This window comes from Lycorma delicatula, chromosome 11, assembly GCF_047948215.1.
Source record: "Lycorma delicatula isolate Av1 chromosome 11, ASM4794821v1, whole genome shotgun sequence".
Taxonomy (NCBI): Eukaryota; Metazoa; Arthropoda; class Insecta; order Hemiptera; family Fulgoridae; genus Lycorma; species Lycorma delicatula.
Genome location: NC_134465.1, coordinates 51,921,581 through 51,934,091, shown reverse-complemented (window position 1 = coordinate 51,934,091; position 12,511 = coordinate 51,921,581). Strand labels below are relative to the sequence as shown.

The following is a 12,511-nucleotide window of genomic DNA, read 5'->3' as shown; positions in this document are numbered from 1 at the left end:
ATCCTTTTTCGTATACTTAATTAGATATGCAAAAAAAAATCATTGTAAAAGGAAAATGTTTAGATTCTTTTTTTATTATATTGAAGGATATGTTTTACACTCTTCTTGAATTATTATTTGATTTATAAAACTTGTAATCATCTTTGAATTATGCTGGTGGCAATCAACAGTCCAAGGCGAATAACACCAGATGAAGTAAACGGCCACATCAGATGCGCAATATCTTGTTTCTCATAGCATGTCCTTGTTATTATTGTAACATTTTATTCAACTTTCTCTACTTATGTTTTCTTTTTTTGTTACTATTATTATATTTTTACCTAATTATAATCATTATTTATTCTTTTTATTTAATGAAATTATTCATATGAAAAATTTCTAATGATAAACATTACGGAATTCAAAATTATATTAACTAAAATAGCTAATTTATGTAAAAAAGAAAAAAATTAATAATTTTTAAGTAGTAGAAGATTTTTTTTTGCACTGTAGTCCATGATGGAGTCTTGGCTTCTTAAATGATCACCTCTATCCAGGCCTTTTTATTTCTTTATCCCTCATCTTCTGATACATATCTCTTGTAAGATCTTTCAAAACCTCATCCAGCCATTTATTTTTAAGCGGGCCTTCATCTACATTTAAAATTTAAATCCTTATTTCTTTCAATCTTTTAATATGACCCGGCTAAGTAATTCTTTTTAAAAATTGCTCATATTGCGTACGTTAAAGGTTACTGCATTCATTAATTCAAACATTAAGAGTATGACTTACAATTTTATAATAAAATAACTTCTTCCTTTTATAAAACAGTAACATAAATTTTCTAACATGATTAAAAAAATATTTTTGGACATTAAATTTTTAATGTTCTTAATAAAAACATAATGTTAAATATAAAATTAAAATTTTACACTTATAACAAAAATAAAATATACAAAAACATAAGTAATTAAAAGCTTTTATTTAACTCGCTTTAGGAATAATCAAATCTTGCAACTGCTATATCTTTTGATCTATCGTATGAAAATCAATGAAATTTGATACACGTATGTAACTTCGATGACAATACAGCACTACAGTGTCGGAATTTGATATGATCCACGCCCCGCGCGCTACCCCTACGCTAAATTTACGTATTTAGTTGAAAATTATCATTTCTCATGAACTATCGTATGAAAATGATTGAAATTTGGTACACGTATGTAACTTCGATGAGTAAAAATATTTTTACTTTTTTTTAGTCTTAAAAAAATAAAAAAAATATATTTGATTACATATAAAAAATTATTTTTTAAAAAAGCTTTTATTTAACTAATATTAATATTAACATTAATAAAAAAAAGGAAACAAATTAGAAAAACCCTCTAAAAAGTAAAAATTAAGAATTAAATCAAATTGAGAATTTTAAATAAAAAAATATAATATATTAACAAATATAAAAATGCACTAAAAATGCATATAATTTGTTTACATCAAAAATTAATTTAAATGTCAGGAAAAGATTTTTGCAAGTGTATGTTTGGAGTGTCGCTTTATATGGAAGTGAAACTTGGACGATCGAAGTATCTGAGAAGAAAAGATTAGAAGCTTTTGAAATGCGGTGCTATAGGAGAATGTTAAAAATCAGATGGGTGTATAAAGTGACAAATGAAGAGGTATTGCGGCAAATAGATGAAGAAAGAAGGATTTGGAAAAATATAGTTAAAAGAAGAGACAGACTTATAGGCCACATACTAAGGCATCCTGGAATAGTCGCTTTAATATTGGAAGGACAGATAGAAGAAAAACATTGTGTAGGCAGGCCATGTTTGGAATATGTAAAACAAATTGTTAGGGATGTAGGATGTAGAGGGTATACTGAAATGAAACGACTAGGAGTAGATAGGGAATCTTGGAGAGCTGCATCAAACCAGTCAAATGACAGAAGACAAAAATAAATTAAATTTAAAATTAAAAGTAGTGAAAATATTTAAGTAGTGCTAAGATGGGGCTACTGCGCCGCTAGTATCCCTGGCTACCCCAAGAGCGCTAGTGTCGCAGCCGCCATCTTGGATTTTCCTTTTTTACCGGTGGGAATTTCTCTTTTCCCTTGGCGGGATATTTTCCTGGTCGGGAAATGGGATCCTGGTCGTCGTGGCCGTCGCACCGGGAGGCGTCACCCGCTACTCTCTCTCCACACAGTACCCCCCCCCCCCACCCCGCTGGGTTCGAACACCAGGAGTCGACGACGCCGGCGGTGGCGGGGCTTCGGCTGCTGCTGCCAGGTGCGGCGCACGAGTGGGAAGAACAGCTGATGAACACGACCTGTGGTGGTGGTGATGGGACACGTGTGTCCGGTTTGACCAATCGCAGCGCTCCGTTTCAAATCGGCGCATGCGCACCAGCCGATGTGCACGCACGCACGCATATTGCGCGGTGCGCGACTTTCAGGGTCAACAACAACAACTGCTGCGTACGTGCGACCTCGAACGTTGTCGTCTATTTTTTTTCTTCCATGCCCTTCAAGAAAGCCCCCACCCAACATCCGGGTCATCAACAACTGCGTACGTGCGACCTCGAACGTCGTCAGTCGCTCACAAATTAAATTCTTAATAGAAAAAGATTTATATTTTCGAAATGAAATTACGTATAATCACTTTTAAAATTTGGTTGCTCTTAGAAATATAAAATGTCAGTCGTCATTAATAAAATCATAAACACTCTCCACGCGTGCGACTTTCGGGGTCGACAACTGCGTACGTGCGAGGTCGAACGGTGCCGTTAAATGGTGGGTACATAAACTGCTATATATATTCATATTTTAATATGTATTTCTCTTTCAGTTATACGAAACATGAACTACAGAAACTGCTATATACATTCCTATTTTAATAAGTGTTTCTTTTTCTTTCACTGCAGGTACGTGACTGCTACATACATTCCTATTTTAATAAGTATTTCTTTTTTTTCTAGATTAAACAATATAACGGCGGCGTCAAATGTTTTAACTAAAAGTGTCGGTGATTTAGTGTTCGGGAAAAAATATAAAATTAAATCTATGGATTTAACAGACACAAAGTTTAGGAAGGTTGTTTTGTGTACGATGGAGTGTGAGGGCGAGGAATGTAAAGTGTTTATACCAAATAGATTTGCCAAAGCGATGACCGAAGAGGAGGTGGAGAAGGTAGTCTTTTGTTTTTGGAGATGCAGTTAAATTTGATATATAATGTAGGTATAATGTAGGATATATAATTTGATATATAATGTAATTTGAAGGTAATGTAGGGAAAACATACGACCTAGTTTTCGAATAGACTACAGTAACAATTTAAAACATTCCTTTTCAGGACTACAACATATTACACATCCAACACATAAACATATAAATACACAAACACTTTAAACCCCCATACAATAATAATTATTATTGTATGTACGGTTCCAAGGCCCGTGACATGATCTGATATTAGATTTATCTACTATCTGATTATGTTACAAATGGTGAGGAAAGTGTTAACAAAATTTAAATAATTTTCAAGACTACAACAGGTTGTAGTACAGTTATGTATGCGAAACTAGTAGCCAAGCAGTAGTAGAACATGGAAACATCTTCATGATACTTCTTTACAAAACCATGATATCATGAGTAATGAACAAAAAATGCAGATGATGGATACTGATAAACTTACACAAGAAAACGAGTTTTGCATACATAAGTGGGTTTCCTGAAATATCTTGACAATTATTTACTATTTTTAACCAATTTCCTCTCATGGTAGGATATGTTTTCTTGTGCAAGTTTATCAGAATCCATTATCTGCATTTGTTGTTCATTACTCATGACATCATGGTTTTGAGAAGCATCATGAAGATGTTTGCATGTTCTACTATTGCTTGGTAAAACACTTTAAACCCCCATACAATAATGATTGTTATTGTATGTATGGTTTCAAAGCCTGTATTATAACTGATATTGGATTTATCCACTGCCGAATTATATTACAAATGGTGAGGAGAGTGTTTAAGATTTAATAAATGGCGACTGACGACGTTCGAGATCGCACGTACGCAGTGGTTGTTGTTGACCCCGGATGTTGGGTGGGCGCTTTCTTGAAGGGCATGGAAGAAAAAAAATAGACGACAACGTTCGAGGTCGCACGTACGCAGCAGTTGTTGTTGTTGTTGACCCTGAAAGTCGCGCACCGCGTGTTGCGTGCGTGCGTGCACATCGGCTGGTGCGCATGCGCCGATTCGAAACGGAGCGCTGCGATTGATCAAACCATGTGAGGCCACCACCATGGTGGTGGTGGTGTCCCATCACCACCTTTGGTCGTGTTCGTCAGCTGTTCTTCCCACTCGTGCGCCGCACCTGGCAGCAGCCGCCGAAGCCCCGCCACCGCCAGCGTCGTCGACTCCTGGTGTCGAACCCAGCGGGGGGGTACTGTGTGGAGAGAGAGTAGCGGGTGACGCCTCCCGGTGCGACGGCCACGACGACCAGGATCATTCTCGAGGTACGTCTAAATTTTTATTCAACAACACACACACATATTATTTAATTCAAATCGACCGCTACGCGACAGCTGTTCAACAGCGGTATCAACCTTTGAAATAATTCTTAAAAATAATATTTAAAGCCAATATTGTCATAATCAAGTTGGCAACCCTACACAATTTCAAATATCCCGCCAAGGGAAAAGGGAAATTCCTACCGGGAAAAAGGGAAACTCCAAGATGGCGGCTGCGATACTAGCGCTCTTGCGGCAGCCAGGGGTACTAGTGGCGCAGTAGCCCCATTTTAGCACAACTTATTTAGTTAAATAAAAGCGTGGTGCAGTTTTTATAACAATGTTTTCGAATAAGTAATTATAGACATTTTCTGTATTTTAAAATATAATAAGGTTTAATGAGGATATATATATATATATACTTTAGTATCTGTAATAAAGTAACTCAAGTTTTAACTCTTTGATGGTTAAAATTTACAACGAGATGACCTTTTCAGGGTTAATAAGAATAAAACTAAAAATTACATTTAGAAATCTTGCACAAAGTTATTACATTTTGACGGTAATCTGAAAAATTATTAATTAGTATCATTATTATAATTTTAATCGTAATTATGAATTCGTTAAATAAAAATTCATAATTATTTAAAATGAAACTTTTAGCGGAAAGAGTGCGTTCAATTTGGCTTAGATTACAAGCAGAATTCGAAGATGAACTTCAACTATGTGAGAACACGTACAAAGAAAGCGAGTGGGTGCATTTTCCCAGATTGTTACTTGTAGCTATTCAGTCTCAACTGGAGAGGTTCCAGCAGACTTTTCCGCCTCCTCGTCTAGTTATTGAAAATGAAAATGAAGATTAATTGTTGTAAAAATAAATGTTTTGTTGTTTTAAATAAATTATAAAAACTGCGCCACGCTTTTATTTAACTAAATATTTTCATTACTTTAAATTTTTTAATTTAATAATTATTACATTTATTTATTGGTTATTTATTAGATATTTATGTAATTTATTTTTTACTTTTCAGTACATTTTTGTATTTCTTAATATATTATACTTTTTTGTTTGAAATTCTCAATTTGATTTAATTCTTATTTTTTACTTTTTTAGAGGGTTTTTATAATTTGTTTCCTTTTTTTATTAATGTTAATATTAATATTAGTTATAAAATGCTTTTTTAAAAAATAATTTTTTATATGTAATCAAATATATTTTTTAATTTTTTTTTATTATTTTCAAATTTTATTTTTTAAAAACGTGTGTTGTAAAATGAAATTAAAATTTTTTAAATAAAATATGTATACTCTTATTGCTAAGTTTTAAAAACTATAGGTTTCAAACGTACTTTTATAGCCTTTTAACGAAGAAAAACAAAAAAAAATTAATAATCTAAAGAGTTGAGCCAAAAAACAAAATAAAAAACAAGATGTATATTTTTTATAGGTGGGGAATAAATTTTAAGAAAAATTTATCAAAAATATTCATATTTAGCTTTGTTTAAATAAATATTTCTCTAAATGTAAACTGTTTCCTCTAAAATGTTCACTAAATGTACTTCAACAAAGGCTAAAGTATGAAAAAATACATTTTCAAAAAAACTTTTTGCATTTATAATTTAAAAAAATTGTAGGCATTTCTTAATAACTTTTATATACGAAGCATAAACTTTCAAAATTTTAAAAATAATATTTAAACTTAAGGGAGTTAAAGAAAAATAACAAAATATATTTCATATATATAACAAACATATATTTCAATTTTAAGAGGTGGAAGTTGATTCTTTTTTAATATTTTTTTGTTTTTATAATTTATATATGTATTAACTAATTTGTTTTAATAAAGTTTTCTGTGAAATACCTCTGAAGAAAATCACAAAATGGTCTTTTTGTAATATCCCCCCACAAAACAAAACTTAATATGACCAACGCCCAACTTACGAAAAATCAGATAATTTTTCCGGAACTGCCTTAAAAGGGAGTTGCTTTTATATGGTTTCGAATACTAGACTGTAGATATGGGTGTTCTTTGGTGATTGAGTTTCAATTAACCACATGTCTCGGGAGTGGTCGGTCTGCGTCTGTTCAAGACTATACATTTACCGGTACATTTGCAATTACGCGTCAGACTGAGCAGAGACGCGTTGGCATCTCTGCAGAGTATTGCTGACATCATTTCACTGTGCTGTTAGTCTATAACCTTATGTATATAAATAACTAAATTTAAGCCAGATTTGAAGTTATTTAATCCATTAACTTACTTGTTATTTTTCTGAAATATATTTTTAATTTTTTTATATTGAAAATTTTGTTCATTTAATATCTATTTAAAATCTGCCACATTTTGATATGTTTTGTTTTTTAATAAACTTCAAAAATCTTAGGTTTGTATTTAATTTCTATGGACTTTATTCATACCGTTTTACTAAAAATCAAATTCTCTACAAAAGTAAAAAAAATCTTTTTGTATTTATTATCTATTTAACGAAGTTATTTTATGCAAAAACATAAAATTGTGCATTTTTACACGACTGCCCAAAAAGGACTGTAATGTATTTAGGGTGTATATATGTATGTAAGTTTGTTCAACCATAGCAGCTCAACGGCTGAACCGATTTAGATGTACGACCCCGCGTTGGAATCCTTGCTTTACCGGGATTGTCATAGATATAAATTTTATATATATATGACAGCCACCACAATAAACAAATGGTTTCTTCACTGCGGCCACGCGGTCCCCCCAACACCGTCCCGGACACACGTGTGTCTGGAGATTAATATTATGTACAGTAAAGAACTTCTGTTTGCTTCTGAAAAGGCAATCGCCGCCCCAAAACCGCGATCGCGAATAGGTACCGCCAAATTGTAAGTTCCCTATTCCCTTCCTTTCAAGAAAGAAGAATGAGGGAACGAGCCCAGCAGCCACTGACAGCATGGAAAAAAGAAGAAACCTGCACTTTCCCCCGTTCAGCCCTTCGGGGCAACGGGAATACTAAGGTTAACGGTATGTAACTTCGGTTACTGCCAATTCTCGGAAAGTGCAGGCCAACGAAGAATGAAGAGGTCATCGGAATAAGAAGAAGATGAAGAAGAAGGAAGATCCTCTACTCGTCCCAACATCACGGACTGGAGTCCGGAACAGAGCCCAGCAGAGATGCGTCCTGAAAGGCAGCCATAACAGAAGTGGATGAAGAACTTCTACCTAACCTCTCCTTTAACACTTACATGTTAATTAAATTAAACCAGCAATTGCGACTCCTCCAGAGTAGGGGTCGCATTGCTCCCTCCTGATAGTTAGTGCCCCGTTGTGGCGTATTCCTGCTAGCCTATGAAGCGTTAGCACCGAAAGGACTTCAGTGGACGGTCTGAAGGGGAATTACGTCGGGAGGACAGGTTGCATAAGCCTAGCCTTCCGCGGTCGGCCCATAAAATGGGTTCGATAACGCTGGTTTAACAACGGATTGGAATGCAATTAAATCCGTCCCTAAAACACAAAATACTAAATAAGACAAAACTTGAAAAATTAGACCCGTCATTTAAAAAATAAACCTTAAAAACACGCCCGATAGAATCATCCAGCAGCAAGGGACTCTGTCCAGGTTCTGCGATCCGTAGGGAGAATATTTAAACTCCTGCCAACTTTGCACTCCATTCCATATATATATGTAACACACACATATATATGTGTGTGTGTGTGTGTGTAGGGTATTTCTAAAATGGTGATCTGGATATACTTTATCTGATTCTACTTTTTAAACTAAACAAAAAATATCCTTAGGAAAAATGGCAATTTCCCCTTCGTTCTCCCCCTGTCCGGTATTTTATTTAATATAAAAATTTATATCTCAAGTTTGGATAGCAGAATCACATTAATATTTGGTTAGCGTCTCTGTAATAAAGATCAGGACTTAAGTACCTTCGCAAATTACAAAATAGCAGCCGTGTTTATTTGCCAATCCGTTGTATCTCCATAAATATTAGTTTTATTAAAATTTATGTTATTTGCTAAAATATTAAGCTTTTTATTTTGAACAAAATGACATTTTATTTTTTAAAATTGCTTAACAACTAGCCGACTTATGGGAGAAAATTAATGTTGCAATTTTGTGTCTATTATGTCCTTCATTTTACATTCGATTCTATGAAATATTAATTGTTAATTCTAGTATTGTAAATTAGTATCAAATTAAGTAATAATTTTTTTCACAATAATATACCTAATAATTATGATACAAAATTACAATTTTCCTCCCATAACTCGACTATTTGTTCCCGATTTAAAAATAAAAATTAAATTTCATTTTGTTTAAAATAAAAAACTTAATATTTTAGGAAGCAAAATAAATTTTGATTAAACTAATATTTATGGAGATAAAACGGACTGAAAAATAAACATGGCCGCAATTTTGTAATTTGCGAAGTTCTGAATTTTTTGATAATGTTAAAACTTTATTATCAAGACGCTTTCCAAATATTAATGTGATTCGTTTATCCAAACTTGAGATATAAATTTTTATATAAAAATAACAAAATGGCGGACAATGGGAGAACGAAGGAGAAATTGCCATTTTTCCTAAGGATATTTTTTGTTTAGTTTTATAAGTAGAATCCGAAAAGTTATAGCCAGCTCACCATTTTAGAAACAGCCTGTATATATATGTATATATGCAGGTTCATTCACGGGAAACGGATGTTTTTAAAATAATCATAAAAAATTGAATATTTACTTTTAAAAAAGTTTTATTGGTACTGAAACACTTGTTAAATCAAAGCATTTGTTACTTACTCATGAACGAAAAATTATGTCCGGCAAATGATGTCCATTTTGGGCAATACATTGTTATAGCCTTTCACGGTAACTGGCCGCAATTCTTTGCAGCATGTCTACATCAATCTGGGTGACGCGATGACGAATTGCGATCTTTAGGCCCTCCAATGTACGCGGTTTATTGCCGTACACACGCGATTTCAGAAACCCCACAGAAAAAAATCACAACTACTCAAGTCGGGGGACCGAGGGAGCCATAGGAATGTCGCCGAATCTGGAAACGATCAGTCCCGGAAACAAGTTACGGAGAACAGCCATCGTTGCCCTCGCTGTGTGCGCTGTAGCTCCATCCTGCTGGAATAACACATTTTGAAAATCGATTTCCCGGTTTCGTATCTCAGGGATGAAAAACGTATTCAACATCGCAATGTAACGATCAGCTGTTACAGTTACGGCAGCGTCATTTTCTTCAAAAAAATACGGTCTAATAACACCGACCTTTCCTATTGCACACCAGACAGTCACCTTTGGGCTATGAAGTGGTCTCTCGTGAAGCTAATGTGGGTTTCTTTCTGCCCGATACCGGCAATTCTGTTTGTTGACGAAGCCATTCAGATGAAAATGGGCTTCGTCACTCATTAACAATAACAAATTTTCATTTTATTAAAAAATGGTAAGCATTTGTCGACAAAATTGTAATCGCTGCGTGAAATCTTGGTCGTTTAACTGCTGCACGACGGCTATCTTGTAAGGATGGAAATGCAGGTCTGTGTCCAGAATTCGTCTTACCGTACTTGTGCTCATTTGAAGCGCTGCTGAATGCCTCTGAATAGAGCGGCGTGGGCTTCTGACAACGGCTTCCCTTACTCGTTCGATGTTATCCGGAGTGCTAGCAGTTCGTCGGGGACCCGGTGGTTTTTTCTTCAATATTAACCGCTTGTTCGAAGGTTGTTTACCCGTCGCAATATTATGTTACGAGAAGGGACGCTTGGATTACGATGGATATTAAACTGACGGTGGAAATCTCGCTGAACAGCAGTTACGGATTTGTCATTTCGCATAAAACTGTCATACGCATACAGGCGTTGGTCTAGCGTCCACGGCTCCATCTCAACGACTAAAATGTAAATGCTATGAACAAAGGAAACGTCAGACACCAGCCACGTGCCCCTCCCACCACGAACGCCCGAGTACAACCCACTTCAAAAACATCCGGTTCCCGTGAATGACTCTGTATATATCTACGTTTAAATAATTAAAAAAAAATTGAAAACAAGATTATACTGTATATAAATACCATGTACAAAATTGTCACAGTACGCTCTTTGATTATCTTACTTACATTAGTAATTAAAGAGCAATGTTTGTCGGCATTGTTTTTTTTATTTTTAATATTTATTATCTCTATTAATTTATTCATGAATAGCAAGTTCTTCCTTGTAATATATTCATGATGGCTATCTAACTAAAGATACAACTATTAGATAATAAGTGACACAAATATAAATAAAATAATTAAATCGAATAATTAAATAAATACCAGACGTAACTAAAGTTTAAGAATGAACTGAAGAAGAAAAAACCAATGAAACGTCTGATTATAGAATGATACAGCAGAAAGGGAAATTTTCCAGGCTCTGCGATATGTAGGGAGAAATATTGCAACTCCCGCCATTCTTGCGTTCCGTTCCTAAAGAAGTAACAGGTGTAGGAGCTGCTGTACTAGCAGGCAAACAAAAGGAAAAAGGAAACTCAGCTCTCCTAGTAAAAGAAGAAAATAAATTAATAAAATAAAACTATCATCAATAAAATAATTATAAAAAAGATAATGGAAATAAACCACTAACGATTTTCTTTTTCACCCCCTTGTACGTGGTAAAGGAAGTATTGTGATCGCGAAAAATGTTGGTTTTCAGATTTCAACGGAAATATCCATTTTGACCATCCCTGAATCCATTTTGACTAGTTTCGGCGTAAAGTATATACGTACGTATGTATTTCGTGTAACTCAAAAACGATTAGCCGTAGAATATTGAAATATTGGATTTAGGACTGTTGTAACTTCTAGTTATACACAACCCCTTTTGATCGACTGAACCAAAAGTGTCCAAAAAAGCCCAAAATCCAAAATAAATTTGGATTTTGGACTTTTTCTTAACTGCAGTAATAAGCCCTCATTGAGAGCTTTTCAACGAGATATCATAAGTGGTACTTATTTTCATTGGTTCCAGAGTTATAGCCAAATAAAATTTTAATTAATGATATATTTTGATCTTATAAGGAGAAGGCATATCACTTCAAATCAGACTTCGTGTCCTTTTTTTTTAATTTATTTTTTTTAAATTTAAATATATTGATTTATTAATAATTATTAATCTCCGATTGTAAAAAAAGCACAATAAATAATAATTCAGTAATATCAATAAAAAAGAAAATTAAAAATATATCAGAAGTTATTATTGAAATAAAATGTTATGTACTTTTCATTTTAAAATAATATGTGCATATAATTTAATAGGCGTACAAGGAAGTCATGTATTGTCCACATCAGATTCTCTCTATTTATTTAAAAACAATTTTTTTTCTATTATTTGGAGTGTGGGGTAATTTCATCTTACTTGCTTAGGGAGGAATTTCCTTTATTTAATGATTGGTTATAACAATTGACTTAATCTTTTTAAAACTTTAAATTTTTTATCTACTTTTAAAAAAGTAATTTTGTTTATAAATGATTTTTGAAATCTATTGTTTTTCAATTTATTTGTCTTTTTTCGAAAAAATATTTTTCTCAGATTTCTCAAAAAAAGTTATTAAAAATGAAATTCTAAAACCCAATTTTTTTTTAGATCAGATTTTATATAATAACATTAAATTTATCCCTTAATTTAGGCCCCAAAAATTACAGTCCGGTTTAATTTTACCGACGACTGCGCAGAAATCAATTCAAAATCTTTCGCCAGCCGATACTCGCTTACGAAGCGTTACCAAACCTATTTTTATATGGACTTTTTTCTTTATTTTCACCAGTTGAACATGTCTTGAAAGTTTGTTATATTCTTCGTGAAACACTTTTATACTATTGTATGAACTATATAGGAGAAAAAGTAAGAATATAAATACTTTGACCTTTATTATTTTTTTTTTAAAAAGAAAATAAGTGAAGAATTCTTTTACTTTCATAATTTTTTTTTATTACCCTGACAAAAATGTTTAAAAAAATAACAATTATTAAGAGTTTCTAGTAATTATTTTACAGTAA

At 33.3% G+C, this 12,511-nt stretch overlaps 1 protein-coding gene across 3 annotated transcripts in view; it reads left to right on the top strand.

Moving 5' to 3' along the window:
* Positions 1 to 12,511, top strand: part of Cyp301a1 (Probable cytochrome P450 301a1, mitochondrial) — a 60,477-nt gene that overhangs the window by 6,500 nt on the left and 41,466 nt on the right. Inside the window, exon 1 of one of the 3 annotated variants that reach the window (XM_075378552.1) lies at positions 3,189 to 3,207. The exons of 1 other annotated variant lie outside the window; for it this stretch is intronic. The gene's annotated coding sequence lies outside the window, so the exon portion shown is untranslated. Of the gene's footprint in view, positions 1 to 3,188; positions 3,208 to 4,343; positions 4,491 to 12,511 lie in introns of those variants that run through there. One more of the 3 variants, XM_075378550.1, reaches the window with a different exon arrangement.